Genomic DNA, 17,171 nt, shown 5'->3' on the forward strand with positions numbered 1-17,171 from the left:
GTGGATGGGATCTGTTTGAAATAACACTCATTTATCTAGAGAATAGATTGAAGTGTTTATAATTGAGTCTTCCAATCAACACCTTTGTGTAGTTCGCACTTTATTTCAGTATCTTTATCTCTTTCAGTGTTTTATCATTATCTGTATCACAGGCTTTAATACTTTCACCCACTTTTGACTAGAGTATTCCTAGATATTTAATATTTTATTTTTTGTTGCATTGGAAATGTTATTTTTAAAATGCCTTTCTAACTGTCATGATACACATAGACAAACACACACAATGTAAATCCACCAATTTTGTAAAATATTTTATCAATTGTAACAATTTGAGATTATTTTGAATTTTCTATGTAAATAATCCTATATTCTATAAATACAGAAAACTGTTTTTTAAAATTTTGGGCCCAGCCTGATAGTTCAGCAGACTAAAGTGCCTGCTTAGGCAGAGTGCTACAGCCAGGATTCCATCCCCCACATGCCATGCTGACCCGGCCAGTGATTGAGATTGGGCTTGATAGTGCATGCCTGTAATCCCAGCACTTGGGAGGCTGAAAACAGGAGAATCACTACAAGTCTGATCTATGTATTAAAACCCTGTAGACACTGTAGACCCTGTCCTAAATGCAGAAAAAAATAAGATAAAATTTTGTTACTATGATAACTTAGACATTCCACTGCAAGATTACCTTATTGTTGCTATAAGGGCTTACTTCTTTTTTTTGTGGAACCGGGGATTGAACTCAGGCCCTGGCACTTGCCAGGGAAGTGCTTATTCCACTGAGCCATCTTCCCGGCCCAAGGGCTTACTTCTTATAGCTCACCAGTAACTATAACACTTGCCTTGGTGTGGACTTAATGCCACTGGAGTTATGGGAAGAATTATGTGTAATGAGTTAATGTAAAACTAAATGTAAAAAATTACTCTGTTCAACTTTCTGTGACCCTGCTTCCTTGTAAGACCTCAAGGAGGCTTGGTGTACTGTTGATAAATCATCAATAGACTGAGAATTCCTAGAATAGACCTACAAAATAACTAAGGTGTTGCTAACCAACTGAAAAGGTGTTGGTGTGGTAGTCGAGACCATGTCTACACAGATATATGTTAAACGGGAACTAAGCAATGCTCCCAAAAAGAATGCATGTTGAGTAATGGTCATACTGTCCCTAGAGGTGCTGTTCTGTCTGTTAGATGACCAATTTGTTTGCCAAACAGGATGTGGTTTCTAGTTTTAAAACCTCTATACCTCTAAGGTTCCTCACTGTCCTCTCCTGCATGAGTATGGTTTAGCTGTCCCAGACCCTGTGGGAGGCACAGTAACTCCAGGCTTCTAATCCTATTGCAAGTGGGTTTCCAGGTTCCTCCTCCCCTACCTCTGATGAGCTAGGTTCCTAGTTCTTACCCTGCCTGTTTCCTATAAGTCTCCTGCTATGCCCAGGAGGTGGGACTTCCTGTCATAGCCCAGTTGCCTAGTTACTCTCCCCTTTTACCCGCTGACGTCATTTCCCTATTCCTCCACTATATATACCCAGCACCTCCCCTAAATAAATGAGACTTGATCAGAATCCTGTCTTGTCTCTGTTTCTTGCATCTCCTGTCCTTTGTCCCCTCTTCAATTCCCCGCTCCTCCCCCAGGTGACCTTCGTTGACTGACCCGCTGGTTCGGGACAAGTGGTGCCCAATGTGGGGCACCTGGTACAGAGGATACAGCAAAGGAACCATTGGAGAGAGCTGGCAAGAGATAAAGTAAAAGAGGCCCGCGCCACAGTTGCCTGCTGTGACGTCTGAACCTCAGTAAACGGACAGCACCCCTTCAGCAATGGGACAGGCATTAAGTGAACATGAGATATTTGTAGAAAGTTTGAGTAAAGCATTAAAGGCGCAAGGAGTAAAGGTTTAAATTAAGGATTTGTGTCAATATTTTGAATATATTAAACAAGTTTGCCCATGGTTCCCTATTGAAGGAACTATAGATCAGAGGCGATAGAAAAGGGTTGGTGATGCCCTTAAGGATTATTATGAGACTTTTGGACCTAAAAAGGTCCCAGTGATACAGGGAAGTAAAACTCCCGACCTGATCTAAATGAGTTCGTATTCTCTAAAACCAAAGAATAAATTTTAGGAACAAACGGAGGTTGAGAGTAGAATATTTTATTGGGAAAGAAAGCTTCTGTCTCAGAGAGGACTGAAGGGGGACCTGAGCGGGTTGCCCAGGAAGCTGCCTCTTTAAGTTTAATTTTTGTAGAGCAAAACCATGCAGGGTTAAGGTAGAGAGGAAGGGGCGGTGGCCAGCCGAGAAAAGTAGCAAAGACACGCGGCGCAATAGGCGTCCGAGCCAGACTTGGGCCACGATGGCCCTGATCAGCCTCCCATGTGGTGCAGTGTGAAGAGGCGGAGGTGCAGTTCCCAGCCACCCAAGGCAATGGCTTTGGGGTGGGAGGAGGGGCCGCGCCAGATGCACAAGAGGAAGAGGTCTCACTTAGGTGGATGTGTGGTGGGACAAAACTATGGTCAACCAATGGGACTGCAAGCACAATTGCTCAGGTAAAGTTGATTATGCCCAGGGCCAAATGGGGAAGCGAGTCACAGAGTATGAATATGGGACAAGGTCTCTTTTTGTTGGGGGCTGGGCTAGTGACTCACTTGGGTCTCTTTAGGTGATTGATACCTATTTAGAATATCAATCCCAGGTGCTACTCTTTTAGCATTTGTTTGGCCTTTAGGTCTTTTAGGTCTGGCTCACAGCAGGAGCATCCATCCCTCTCACAGTTGCAAGATAACTGGTCTTTTGTGCTGTCTCCTTCAAGGGCCTTGCCCTGTCTGACTGCATATTAATATTTCTATCTAATTTGGCTACCTATAACACCAGTTACCTTTTCCTACTGGAATTTAATTGATGAAATCTTATCCCAGAGACACTGTGACCCAGTTGTTGCAAATGTGATAAAAAAAAAAAAAGTGTGAAAATATACTGCAGGGACAAAAGGGTAGATCTCATCTTGGAGGGCAGGGGGAATGGGAACAGGGACAGATGGACACAGAGAATGGAGAGGAGGATCTTGTGTCTTTTGATAGCCATGATGATAGAGATCACAATTAGCCAAAAAAGGGCAAAGTACCCCCTAAGGGTGTGCGCCCTCCTGTAAGGGAACAGAATCTTGAAATCAAAACCAGGAAGCCAGATTTTTGTTGAGAATAAAGAGCAAGGGGCCCAGCAGGAGGATTTAAAATGTTGTGAGCTTGGCCAGAAAGAAAGCGCCAAGAAAGGTGTAGACTGCAAAGATGGAGCTGAGAGGATCTCCATTGCCGGGAAGGAACCTGAGAATGGAAGGGATGGCCTGAGGGCATCACAGGAGGAGCCAGGTCTCCACCCTTTACAGCCTCAGAACTGCAAAGGTCAGGAACTTTGCCTTGAGGGGAAAGCCGCAAGGCCCCCTGTTCCAGAATGGCAATGGCGGTTGCCCAATATGGAGCCATAGCTCCATACACCACAGCCATTTTAGAAACTGGCTGACAATTAGCTTACTCCTGAGGACTGGCAGGCATTAGCCAGAGCCACCCTCTCTGGGAGGGATTATTTCCTATGGAAGTCTTCCTGTATACAAGGAAGCATCCACAATGATAGCTTCACTGTTGATGTTGGATTTGTTACCTTCACCAGCTGCAATCAAATACTTAACTACAGTAGCCCTATTTGCCCAAAAAAGGGACATGTGTTTGTATGTGGGGGAAGTTTAGCCTTCACATATTTACCTACCAACTGGACAGGACTGTGTGTCATGGCAATTGTATTCCCCGATATAGATGTCATCTCTGGTAATGATTCCCTACCCCTTCCCAGTTTAGATTATGCTATGGGCCGCACAAAGAGGGCAGTCCAGTTCATCCCTTTATTAGCGGGGCTAGGAGTCATGGCAGCCATGGGAACAGGCACAGCAGGGTTGGGAGTAGCAGTACATTCTTATACCAAATTATCTAATCAGCTGATTGATGATGTTCAAACACTGTCTAGTACTATCCAAGATATCCAAGACCAGATATATTCATTAGCAGAAGTAGTTTTGCAAAATAGGAGGGGCTTAGACCTTCTAACAGCAGAGCAGGGAGGGATCTGCTTGACTTTACAGGAACGCTGCTGCTTCTACACAAACAAGTCCGGTATTGTTCAAGATAAAATAAAGAGACTTCAAGAAGATCTTATTAAGAGGAGAAGAGAGCTATTTGAAAACTCTTTCTGGAGTGCATGGAATGGAGTACTACCCTACCTTCTCCCTCTATTGGGACCCTTGATTGGACTATTAATACTTTTGGACCCTGTCTTTTCAATAGGCTGATGGCTTTTGTTAAACAACAATTGGATGCCATTAAAATACAACCCATACAGGTTTGTTACCATAGGCTTGAGATGGTTGAAAGGGAAAACTGCACTGGAATGCAACCAGCTTATGATTATGAATGTCCAGAGGCCTCTTAGTTCTCCCACCCTTGGTGAGATGGTCAGGCTAGCCACAGATGGGTAATGAGGGGCATACACGAGACACCACTTGCTGCCTAAGACAGGAACGGGACCTTCTGCCGTCCTGGTCTCCTATGACGGGTAAGGTTTGAGTCAGGTCCATGTAGAGGACGCCTCGACCTAAGACAGGCACTGCCCCCTCAAGGGAATCAGCCGTCTAAGAAGCCATATTTTATATACATATATAAAAGTAAAGGGGGATCTGTGGGAGGCACAATAACTCCAGGCTTCTAATCCTATTGCAAGTGGGTTTCCAGGTTCCTCTTCCCCTACCTCTGCTGAGCTAGGTTCCTAGTTCTTACCCCACCTATTTCCCATAAGTCTCCTGCTATGCCCAGGAGGTGGGACTTCCTGTCATAGCCCGGTTGCCTAGTTACTTGTGCCTTTTACCTGCCGAAGTCATTTCCCTATTCCTCCACTATATATACCCAGCACCTCCCCTAAATAAACGAGACTTGATCAGAATCCTGTTGTCTCCGTTTCTTGCCTCTCCTGTCCTTTGTCCCCTCTTCAATTCCCCGCTCCTCCCCCAGGTGACCTTCCATTGACTGACCCACTGGTTCAGGACAGACCCAGTAATAAATGGCTCATAAATGTTAATTTGCACTCAGGTCTGTTTTCTATGTTGAGAACCCATAACATTATGTGGGAGTCTTTGGGGCTCATTCTGGGTCACCTAAATGGAGATTCACCTGGAGTGGAAACTCTCCACTTGTGTTGGGGTTTGATCTCTGAGGTCCCCTTCCCCAAGGAAGGTGCCCCCAGTCACCCTCCTTGGAAATGCTAGGGTGTCACCTGGGCATCCAGGGCATGCAGGCATGCTTTACTTTCTGCATTCAGAGTTGTTCTAAAGGAGTGGGAAGCAGGGCATGATGAAAGGCCCAAGGTCTTCTCTTCACTTCTGGCTCTTGTCCTCCCAGTTTCCAAGTAGGCTCCAGACCTGGCCCTAGAAGGATATTATGGGCTTGGCCTGAGGCCTGCAGCTCAGCAGCATGCTGCTCCAGATAAGGCAAACCTTGGAGCCTAATTGTGAATGGATGCTTTTTATTAAGTGCCTGTCTGTGTCTGTGAAGGTGACCATAAGCCTTCTCTCCTTTAATCTAATAATGTGATGAATTACATGAGCAGATTTTGTGAAGATAAACTCACTATGTCTTACAGGGATAAACATGACCTGGACTAGTTTTCCAATTGTAATTTTATACTTTGTTAGCCTGAGTTGGCTGGTGGTTTGCTAATAGGATTTACATGAGTAATCATGAAAGACATAGGTTGGTTTTTTTTTTTGTTTTTTTTTTTTTGTTTGTTTGTTTTTGTTTTTTGTTTTTTTTTCTTATGGGCTTGGCTAGTGCCAGCAACTATATTAGAGAATGTTTCTCTTCCAGGCCACTAGAAGCAGAAATAACCTGCACAGCAAGGATCTAAGATGGTGGAAGGAGTCTGTGGCCTTTCTGAGGAGTGGAAATGGGTGCTGAATGAGGACACTTGCTGTGTGGCTGCTGTTCTAGCAGGACACTCGCATCTGCAGGACTCAGGACATTGCAGAAGTGGAGGCCAGAGATACTGCTCAGCAGCCCAGCATGCTCAGGGCAACCTCACCACGTGAATGACCCTGTCTAAACAATGGTAATGCAGCGATTGAGAAGCCAGGGGTGAGAGGAGCCAGTGAGCATGAAAACCACCCATGTAGGTACCTCCCTGGCACAAGCCCACCAGCTTAGGACCTGCTCATAGTGGCCACTCAGGATCCCTGAGACATTGCTGGCCTGAAATCTCACTCTTTATCCTTGAACATGACCCTACCACACCCCTAAACCTAGCACATCCTTCATGTGTGTTAAGGATGCAGGAGGTAGGTGTGGCCTAGAACTTGACCCTAACAATACTCAAAATCATCACAGTCACCATAAATCTAATTTTCACCATCTTTCACCATCCACCTCACACAAGTACTAATCCTATCCAAACACTAACCTAACCCTTACTCTAAAGCTAAGGCCCTGACTTTACTGATCCTATCCCTAATCCTGACCCTAAACCCTGGTCCAACTTAACCCTAAACCTATTTCTATCAATCTCCATAAATCTTAATCCCCAAATACTAGGCTAACACGTACTCTAAACCTCACCCTAATCTTAAACCTGACTCTGCTGCTATCCCTAATGAACTAACTCTAACCTTCACCCTCACTGAAACCCTAGCTCTAATCTTAACCCTATCCCACACCTTACCCTAACCCTAAACCTTATCGTAATCTTAGACCTGACCCTGTCCCTATCCATAACCAACTAATTCAAACTCTGACTCTGACCTTAACACTGGCTCTGAACTTTGAACCTGCTCTAACATTAACCCTAAGCCTAATCTTCCCCATTACTCACACACAAATACTAATCCAAACCTTCACCCCACTCCAAACCCTAACCCTAACTCAACTTTTACCCTTACCCTAGCCTTAAATGTAACTCTAACCTTGACCCTTACCATAACCCCTAACACTAACTTCACCCTCACTCTCACCAAAACTTAATCTGAAAATCTAACCTTCCCCCTAGCCCTCACTGTAACCTAAACCTAATCTTAACTGTAACCCTGACCTAACTTTATCCCTTCTCTCACCCTTGCCCTGCACCTATGTCTGTCCAGCTAGAGCCCAGCCATCACACAGCTGTCCTGGAGCAGGAACCCTGGGTGGGTATCCACCAGACTCCAGTTTGCAGAAGCTGCCAAAAGACCTGGCCCTCAGGACCTAATCAGTGAAGTGAGCTGATTTGGCTTATGGAAAGCATCACAAAGAAACAGAAGTAAGAAACAGGATCTGGACCATACAAACTCATAGTTCTTGGATACACTTCAAAAAAACTTTAATCTATTCTGGGAAATGATTTTTCCCTTGTGGTCAATGTAGTATGTAAGGGAGAAAATTCATATTGCAAAATACAAATCTTGCAGAGAAATTGGGCCCATTTTCTAGTCAAGACTGTAGAGTATTACCACATTCCTAAGCCTGTGGGGCCTTGACTTTGATGTTCCAAAGATTAGGTCCAGCCACTCAGCCCAAAATTCATAGGGAAAACAATGTTGAGGTCACAAAAAGTTTATTATGCATGTAGCAGCATCCTAAGCCCTGTCTTTGGGGTGCTCACCAGGACTCCAGGGCCATGTAGAAGGAACAACAATAGGGACAGGAGTGTTTGCCAAACTGGAGGTGGTCACATCTTAGGTTTGATTCTGTGTAGCTCACACAGAACTGAGCAGAAAATGGACCTCAAAGTTAACATGACAAAGGGGATAGTGACAAAACAAAGGAAGACATGCCAGACTTCCATCCTGCTGTTACCCACTGAGCACCTGTTGATGCAGTGAGGAGTCCAGGCTCTTCGACAAAATCATCCTTAGGTATCTGTTGCAGCCACTGCTTTGGCTGAAAGGTGGGTTGTAGAGACACTGCCTGGGCTCCAGGGGGCTCCCGGCACCCAACATACCCAGCCCACAACCTCCTTCACCTCCAAGAGGACCAGCATGGAAGGAACATCACAAATATCTTCAAAGTCCATTTTAACTCAAAACCCCTACTATATCTGCATCCCCAGACATGTCTCTTACCCTAAAAGGCATGCCTGAGTTTCAAATCACACTCTTATACCTCTGGGAGGAAGTTTTTATTTTCCAATAATGTTGTTTTGTGTCAGACTAATGCTAGTCTCATAAAGATAGTTTGAAATTATTCCCTATTCTTTGATTGCCTGGAAGAATTTGAGAGGAATGTTCTTAGTTTTTCAAATGTTTGGTAAAATTCAGGCAAAAAGCCATCAGGTCCTGGGATTTTCTTTGGTGAGATACTTTTTATTACCAATTCAATATTCTTACTCACTACCATTCAGGTGTTCTGTGTCTCTAATACATTCCTTGATCATGTTCGTATACATAGGGAGGTTTAATATCTCTCTAATTTCTTCTCTCTTCGGTCTGGGATCCTCACAGCTCAACTCTGTAAGTAAAGACTTCCATCACTTATGGGGTGACAATACAGGCTGATTAGTCCTAAATTTACCTGACCTGTCTTATCCCCTTCAAGACTGGAGACACAAGATAATAGTAAGTCATACATATGATACACTACATTGTGGCCTCTTAGTTGGACTCACAATTTCATTTTAATTTTTGAGTATTGCTTTGAAATATTTAATTTATTTTTGAATTAAGTAATTTAATTTCTGAATATTATTTAATTTTAATTTTTGTTTTATGATTTAAACTGTATCTTTGCCTTACAATATACTTATAAGACATGGTATGATATTTTCTCCTAGTATTAGAAACTTTAATAAGTATATTTCAATTTTCCATTTTTTTTAAAAACCAGTAAGATGCTCTCAGTATTCTGGGATCAGAAGCCTTGTAGATAGATAACCCCATGATAGGACTTACCCCCTCAGCAGACACTGTTGCCCTGACATTCATAAAGCAGACAAGAATTGGGCTGGGGAGATAGCTTGGTAGTCTAAGCACCTGCCTGGCAGGTGCAAGGAACCAGGTCCAATCTCCAGTGCTGCATGCCATGTGGGCCACACACTGTGCTGGCCACCAAAGCTGGGCATGGTGGTACACCCCTGTAATTCCAGCATGTGGGATTCTGAGGCAAGAGGATTGCAGTGAGTTAGAGACCAGCCTGAGCTACAAAGTGTACTAAAGGCCAGCCTGAACTACATAGTGAGACCTTATTTCAAAAAACAAAAAAGGAATGTGGGGCAGGAATTTACAGCAGAAGCCAGACAATGTCAGTGCTTGGCTTGGAAGTGATATGCCCTAAGGGGTCATGTATTGGAACCTGGCTGTGGGGACTTTAAGCCCATTCCATCATGGGACATTACCTCAGGATGACATGGTGGTTCTCATAGGGCTCTGGTCAGTTCAATCACCCTGGCTCCCTGCCTCACTATGTGTTCTCTGCCTCTTCAGGTGCTCTGCCACAATGCCATCTGCCATGAGGTGGCCCAGCCAGGCACCCTCCCCAGAGTCAGCACCATGTTGTTTTGGCTATGAGCCTCTAAAAGTGTGAGCTAAATAAACTTCTTTTTTTCTGTTACCCAACCTTAAATATTTTACTATAGCACAGAAAATGGTGGTCTGAAAGTGGCCCCCAAAGGTCCTATGTTGAAAACTGGACCCCCACATTACAGTATAGGAAGGTGAGTAGTTATGTGGGTTCAACCCTTATATATGGGTTCTTGTCCTTCCTTGGGGGTGGACCAGTTACTGTAAGTTTGCTTTGTTCTGAGAGTTGGCCCCACCTGGCCTCCTGCTCACTCACCTGTCATGGCCCCACCTGGCCTCCTGTCACTCACCTGTCATGACCCCACCTGGCCTCCTGTCACTCACCTGTCCTGTACTTCTACCTGGTACCATGGCAGGAAGACCTCATGATGCCTGCCTCCCCACCTGGGACTTCCCAGACTCCAGGATCTGAGAAATAAAGTTCTTTTCTTTATAAATTACCATTCTGTGGCATTCTGCTATAGCATCATAAAATCAACTAAGACATTCATTTTTTTTTTTCATATACTGTATCTATTGAGCACTGAACATGGTTGAATGATGTGATCCCGGGATGAACAGATACACCTTTATTTGCTGACAGTGACATTCCAGATGGAGTCAAAGTGTGAGTCAACATGAGGTCACACTGGGTTAAAAGGCCCCTTCAGTATAATTTCTGGGGTCCTTGTGAGAGGACATAGAAAAGTGACATCCCAAAAGGACAGCACCACACAGGGATGGAGGCAGAGCCCACTGTTTGTGCCACAAAGCCTAAATAAAGATGCCAAGAGATGAGGAAGGACCTTCCTTGAGGCCTCAAGCAGGAGCTTGCTTGTGACAGTACACTGATTTTGGAATTCTGGCCCCAGAACTGTGAGAGAGCTGTAATTTGTTTTTTAAGCCACCTAATTAGTTGGCAGTGACAGTTAATGGAAGCTCTCCCAGAAAACTAATCAAGCATGTGTTAAGTTCTAGAACTATACTGGGGAACCTCGAGAGTAAATACAAACAGGTACAGCCCTGAGCAGCCCACAGCACCACGGACTAGAGGGCAAGCTGTCTTCACTCTTATGATGCTGCTCAGTCCTTCTCAGGTCAGCAGCATCCACAACACAGTACACTTGCACTCACTCTTCTCTTAGGTACTGGGAAGAAGTTAAAGCTTACACCTAATGCACCATGACTACTCTTGAGACTGCTGGAGGTTTGTATCTTGAGCATGGTGAAACAGAGAACAAGTGCCAGCCTCCGCAGGCTTCTGGAATCAGACACGCCTGGCTCTGGGTGGGGAGGAGGGGTTGTGGCTCCATTTCTAGGTGCAGCCTGCCAGGCCCTCCCCACCCTGCCCTCAGGAATGTGGGTATCTCTGCTCTAGGCAAAGGAACGTGCACAGAGCAGAGTTCAGTGTGTTGGGTGTAACCTGGGAAACCACCAGCTGAGGTACACAAAGGAAAGCTGGAAGCATCTCAGTCCCATTACACACAAGGAAATTGAGCCCCTGGCCATAGGGTCAGGTCTGAAACTCAATTCTCGAGTCTTTGATTTTGGACAGCAGTAAGGAAGGTAAGCAGCAAACAGACACCAAATGAAACTCAAGTTGGTGATGTTCCTTGAGTCTAAAACGTTTCCAACTATTAGGGTTTGGCCACCAGGGTGGTGCTGCTAGGAGGTGGAAGAACTTTTGAGAGGCAAAGCCAGGTAGGAGGCTTGGAGGTGGTTCTTGGAAGACTGGGAGGAAGCTTGAATCTGTGCCCTCTTCCTCTCTTTAGCTCACTCCTAGGGTTTTGCAACTCACTCCTGTCTCACCGTAGGCCTGGAGTGATGTAGCCAGCTAATTGCAGCCTAGAGCCTCCAGAATAAAGTAAACCTTCACTCTTATCAACTGATGATCTCAGGTATTTGTGCCCATAAGGGCAGGAAGATCACAACACTAAAATGACCTCAGCGCTGGGCAGTTCTCTTCCCCTATGGTCCCACTCCATCCTCTCAGTAGTCCAGATGGCTGATGCGGCTTCATTAGTTCAGTACAACATTGAATTTTATTACAGTGACTGAGTCATAAGAAAAAGACTGAAGTGTGCTTAGCATTCTCTGATTAAGATGTGCATTTATATGAGTGGTAACATACATTGGCTTTCTAACAAATTCACTTATGTAAAAGAATAACATCTGTTATATGTTAAACAAATATGTTCTTATTGAATAGAAATGATATGACTGTCATTTCTCTCAAAACAAGTTACAGCAAGGCTTTAATGTTCATAAAACAATGAACATTAGATTACTAAGATTTAATGTTAATAATCCAAATAACGCTTCTGAGTGTTGTAAATCAAGCCCAGGGAACCTTCTACCTCCCAAAGCCTTCTCACCCCGAGCAGTGTCCTGGCAAGAGCACTTCATGCTCTAATGCTGGGTGGCTCTGCAAAAGCTAATATGTAGATAAAATATAATTTGCTGATGTCTCTTTCTTGAGTTCCAGTCCAAAACTTGATGGGAATTTTAAAATATAAATATTTTTATTAAGTGCATTAAAAGATTAGTGCCACAAGATAACGTGCTGTCGCATTCACTCCCAGCCCACTGGCGGTGTGTGTCTAAGGGAGAGAAAATCATTCCAAGTTCTGTAACACTAGAAAGACACAAGTTGCAGTGATTGTTTGTACCAGGCTTTGTCTTCTGGTAAGTGACAGAGTGGCACGACATGCATAGTCTCTTCACATATCTGTTCTGGAAACAACGATCCAGGTCCCCTCTGAGGATCATGCCCACAGCAGGCAGCAAGAGGGTGAGGAGCAGGCCTCCGAGCCAGGCAGCGAGTTCACACACCTTCACCGTGCCTGCTGTTTGCAGCGCAGACAGGATAGAGAGCGCCAGAGGCCTTGCCTGCCTGCACAGATTTGTTTTCAGTGAAAGGGACAAACAAGCAGCAATGATAACATGCTACAGAATTTCATACATAAATACATGTGATGGCAGAAATAGAGGCAGGTCAAAAGAGAGACTTACGCTTTCATATGATGAGGGAAAATATTCTTTGGGAAGGGCTGACCAGATGGCTCAGCAGACTAAAGCACCTGCTTAGGCAGGTGCAGGGACCAGGGTTTGATCCCCTGTGTGCCGGGTGGGCCCCACTGTGGGGCACACTGAGACAGCAATTGAAACTGAGGTTGGTGGTGCACACCTGCAATCCCAGTGATTGGGTGGCTGAAAATAGCAGGATCACTTCGAGTCTGATCTGTGTAGTAAGACCCGTAGATCTTGTACTAAACAAACAATCAATCAATCAATCAATAATATTCTTTGGGAGGACACCACTGAGACGATTGGTGGCTGAGGGTGACTGGCAGAGAGGGACTATGTGACAACCTTGGGGAAACCTTGAGGTGGAGAATATGGCTGGTTTCATGACAGGAGAAACTGGGCTCTGACTGAGAAGGGTCCTGGATGAGGGTGGCCCATGGCTAAGGATGGTCCCTGACTGACAGACACTCCTGATGAAGGAAGATCATTCACTGAGGATAGGCCACATTGCAGAGGGAGGTCTCTCACTAAGGAGGCCCACAGGACTGTGTAGGCTCCTGGCTGAGGTAGGAATGTGAGAAAAGAGGCTCCGGGCAGAGGGAGTCTCCCATGACTGAGGAAGGCTTCTGACTGGGGGAGTTATGTCACTGAGAGAGACCGCTGACTGAAGGAAACCCCTGTCTAAAAGAAGCTCCTGACTGAGAGAAGCCCCTGACAGAGGTTAGATATTGAGGAAATCTGCTGACAGAGATCCACGACTGAGGAAGGCATGTGATTGAGGCAGGCATGTGAATGAAGAAGATGCACATGGCAGAAGGAGGCCCCTCATTGAGGAAGGCTTCCATGATTGAGGGAGGCACAGGTGACTGAGGAAGACATGTGGTAGAGGGAGTCCTCTAACTAAGGGAAGCCAAAGTGCCAAGGAGGCTCTTGACTGAGATAAGCATAGGTAACAGTGAGAGGCCCCTGCCTGAAGGAAGCACAAATGACTCTGGGAGGGCCCTGCCTGAGGGAGATTAGTGACTAAGATAGGCTCTGGCTCAAGAAAGCCCAGGTGGTTGCAGGAGGCCCACAAATGATCATGTCATTTCACAGCCCAGTGACTGCCTTGCCAGCAGAGCAATGAGAGGATAGAAAAGAGTGGCAGCCAGCTTTAGAGAGAATATGAAGTTATTCTGTATTCAGAAGAATCCTATAAGAAGCTTTTGCATGACGACATAGTTGTGTTCTGGAAAGTTCCAGGAGCTTCTCTCAGAGGAGAAAGGACTGAGGGATGGATGGAACAAAGAGATGAGTCAGACAGCCTCTGGCCTTTCTGAATAGGTAGGGAGATGCTGTGGCAGAGACATGGGAGCCCAGGAGCAGGGGAAGCTATGTTCCACAGACACTGCTCTCAAGACCCACCAGCTTGGAAGTTGGGATGAGCAAGGAAGAGGACACTTGTATTCTGTACTTGGCCTGAGCATCCAGGTCCTTCCAGTAAGGAAGAATCAAGCAGATGACACATGAGCCAGGAGCAAAGAGATGTGCTGTGTCCATCCCCAGACAGGACAGGCCAAATCTTTGGGCACCACTTAATCCTGAAAGTCAAGGGTCTTGTCTGATTGCTCCAGTTTTATAAAATTAAACTACTTGAGTAAGACAGTAGGGAAGTATGCAAAATGACCATGGCAGAAAAGTAGAAACCTGCCTTTGTCTTGGAGGTGGGGAAGCAGGTCACAGGAGAGCCCCCAGGCACCTCAAGAACAAGTGAAGATCATGGTCAGGGTCAGAATAAGATTGCATAGCAAGTTTGGGGCTCTGCCACTGAGACTCTAAAGGATCAGAGGAGAGTGGAGCTTCACAAGGGCTGTGAGTCCCACACACGAGGACAGAGCAAAGAGCTGGGAGTAGTTCTCCAAGCTTCTGGAGAGTGAGCTACAAACAGCAGAAGATGAGAATGTGGGGCAGATGGGGACTGGGAGAAAAGATGGAGGCTCCATGGTCTAAGGGTTCTTGGAGTGGGCATGAAACAATGAGGAAATACAGAGGGTTTTAGTCCGAATGAGGATCTAAAAAGTTTTTATTTTTAAGGAGGGACAAAGATGGGTGCTGATGAGATCAGGAAGCAATTGCAACCCTGACTACATTGAAGCCACGGTGGAGGCTTCTGCTGTCAGTCTCAACTTGGTGCTCTGGGACAGACACTTAATTAACATTGGATGCATGCTCGTTGAAGAAAAGTAGAAAATTCAGAGGAGTAAAAATAAAAAATAATATACAATGAGAATTCCACCACCAAGAGGAAGTTGCAGCTACATTTGATTGAACATCTTCCCATCACTCCATCCACATTCAGGTTTTGCACAGGTGGACATTCTTAGCAGAGCACAGAGCACAGGGCACATGTTCCCTCCTAGCTGAAAGGGGCAACTTCTAGAATAAATCATGCAAGTCAACAGGTGGGGTGGATGTTGAAAAAGCTAACCCATAGTAGAAAGCACGCTAATAAACATGGTTCTAGGGGCCGGGGAGATGGCTCAGTGGAATAAGCACTTCCCTGGCAAGTGCAAGGGCCTGAGTTCAATCCCCGGTTCCACAAAAAAAAAAAAAAAAAAAAAAAAAAAAAAAAAAAAAAAAAAAAAAAAAAAAAAACATGGTTCTAGAACAACATTTTTAGGTTGCATGATATATTATTTAAACTACATTTCTTCAGCGGACTAAAGCACTGCTTAGGCAGAGCGCAGCAGCTGGGATTTAATCCCTGACATACTGTGCCAGCTGCACCTTGGGGTGCGTTAAGATGGTGATTGAGACTGGGCGTGGTGGGATGCACTTGTAATCCTGGTGCTTGGGAGGCTGAAAACAGGTGAATCACTATGAGTCTGATCTATGCAATGAGACCCTATATACCCTGTAGACCCTGTCCTAAATACATTTAAAAATAAAAAATAAATAAACAACATTTCTTAGTTGCTTCCCTTATTTATGTATCTGGAAAAAGATTTCTTGGTCAAAGAATCTAATGTTTTCAAAGGTTTTGCTATGTTCTGACAAATTAACCTGTAAAAAGATTGCACAAAGGTGTTAGTGTTCACTCTAACCCTAAAGGAAAGAACTAATTTAAAAGACAATGACATTTATTTATTTATTTTTATTTATTTTTTTGTTACATCAAGTATTTAATTTTTTCAATGATGTACTGCTTTTATAAATAAAACCAAAATCAGTGATTACATTCAAAATGCATGTAAAAAGTCATTTGAAAAAAAAACAAACTTGATGTTGACATATAATTTCAACAAATAAAGTGTTTAATGAAAAACTGGTATACAATGGACTCATCTCTAAAAAAAAGTCTTAATTACAAGCTGAGGAGCTAAAATATTTCCTTTCATTAAGTGTAGATCTTATAAAACATTCTTTATGGTGCTGCTGTAGACAATGACATTTATTCTAACATTTTTAATAACCTCAGTTTGAACAACGAATCAGAAATAGCATAACTGAATAAAAATAAATTGAGCTACACAGCAAGAATCCAGGTACTTTAAAATATGTTAGGTTTTTCTCTTATCTGTACAATGACAAGAAAAGTGATTCATGTTTATTCAAGAACTTCCAAAGCATTATAGCTATTTTTATTTAGATAAATATTTCAAACAGCAAGTTAAGATCAATGTTTTTTTTAAAATAAGTTATGTATTTTGTACAGGGTCTCACTACACAGCTTGAACTTACAGTGATCCTCCTGTTTTCAGCCACCCTATAATTGAGATTACAAGCATGCACTACCACACCCTGAGTCGGTGGCTGGCTCACTGTGCCCTGGGGGTAGGGCCAGCACACATGTGGTGCCAGAGATTGAAGCTCCATCCCTGTGCATGCCTAAGCAGGCGCTTAGTCTGCTGAACTATCTCGCTGGCCCTAAAATCAACACTTTTAAGACTGCTTTTTGATTCACAGAGCTCTCAATTTTACCCACTTTGGCCTTGTTTCAAAACATTGCACATTGTAACAATAAGCAATGTAGAAACAATTGATATTCTATTATCTTGTTTTTAAGTTTTTAGTCATAGTTTTTATTGTTTTTCTCTTTAAAATAAAAAGTAAACAATATTTTTGAAATTCAAAAAATGTTGCATATTAGTACTCTTTTACTTAACAAAAAGCAGTGACAGTATTTTTGTAATTTTTATCCTGAAAGCTTTTAGTACTTTCCCCCCATAGTGAGATTGGACTCAGGACCTTGCACATACTAGGCAAGCACTGTACCACTGAGTTACAGCTCAGATCACTTTTTGCTTTTCAAAATCATTGAATTTATCCATAGAAAAGATCATTCTTCAGACGTGAAAAGTAGTTGTGAAATATTTCAGTCTTCAAATAGTTGATGTTGACATTTTAAAGTGAGAGTATTGGAGGCTAGAGAAGAAACCAAGATAAATTCTTCCCTTGATGAAACAATAAATTTCAAATACCTGGAGAAAGATACTGGTTATACATGCCCAAAAACTTTAAATATGGCAATAATAATCTTCTTCTTCTTCTTCTTCTTCTTCTTCTTCTTCTTCTTCTTCTTCTTCTTCTTCTTCTTCTTCTTCTTCTTC

This window comes from Octodon degus, unplaced genomic scaffold (assembly GCF_000260255.1).
Source record: "Octodon degus isolate 3935 unplaced genomic scaffold, OctDeg1.0 scaffold00027, whole genome shotgun sequence".
Taxonomy (NCBI): Eukaryota; Metazoa; Chordata; class Mammalia; order Rodentia; family Octodontidae; genus Octodon; species Octodon degus.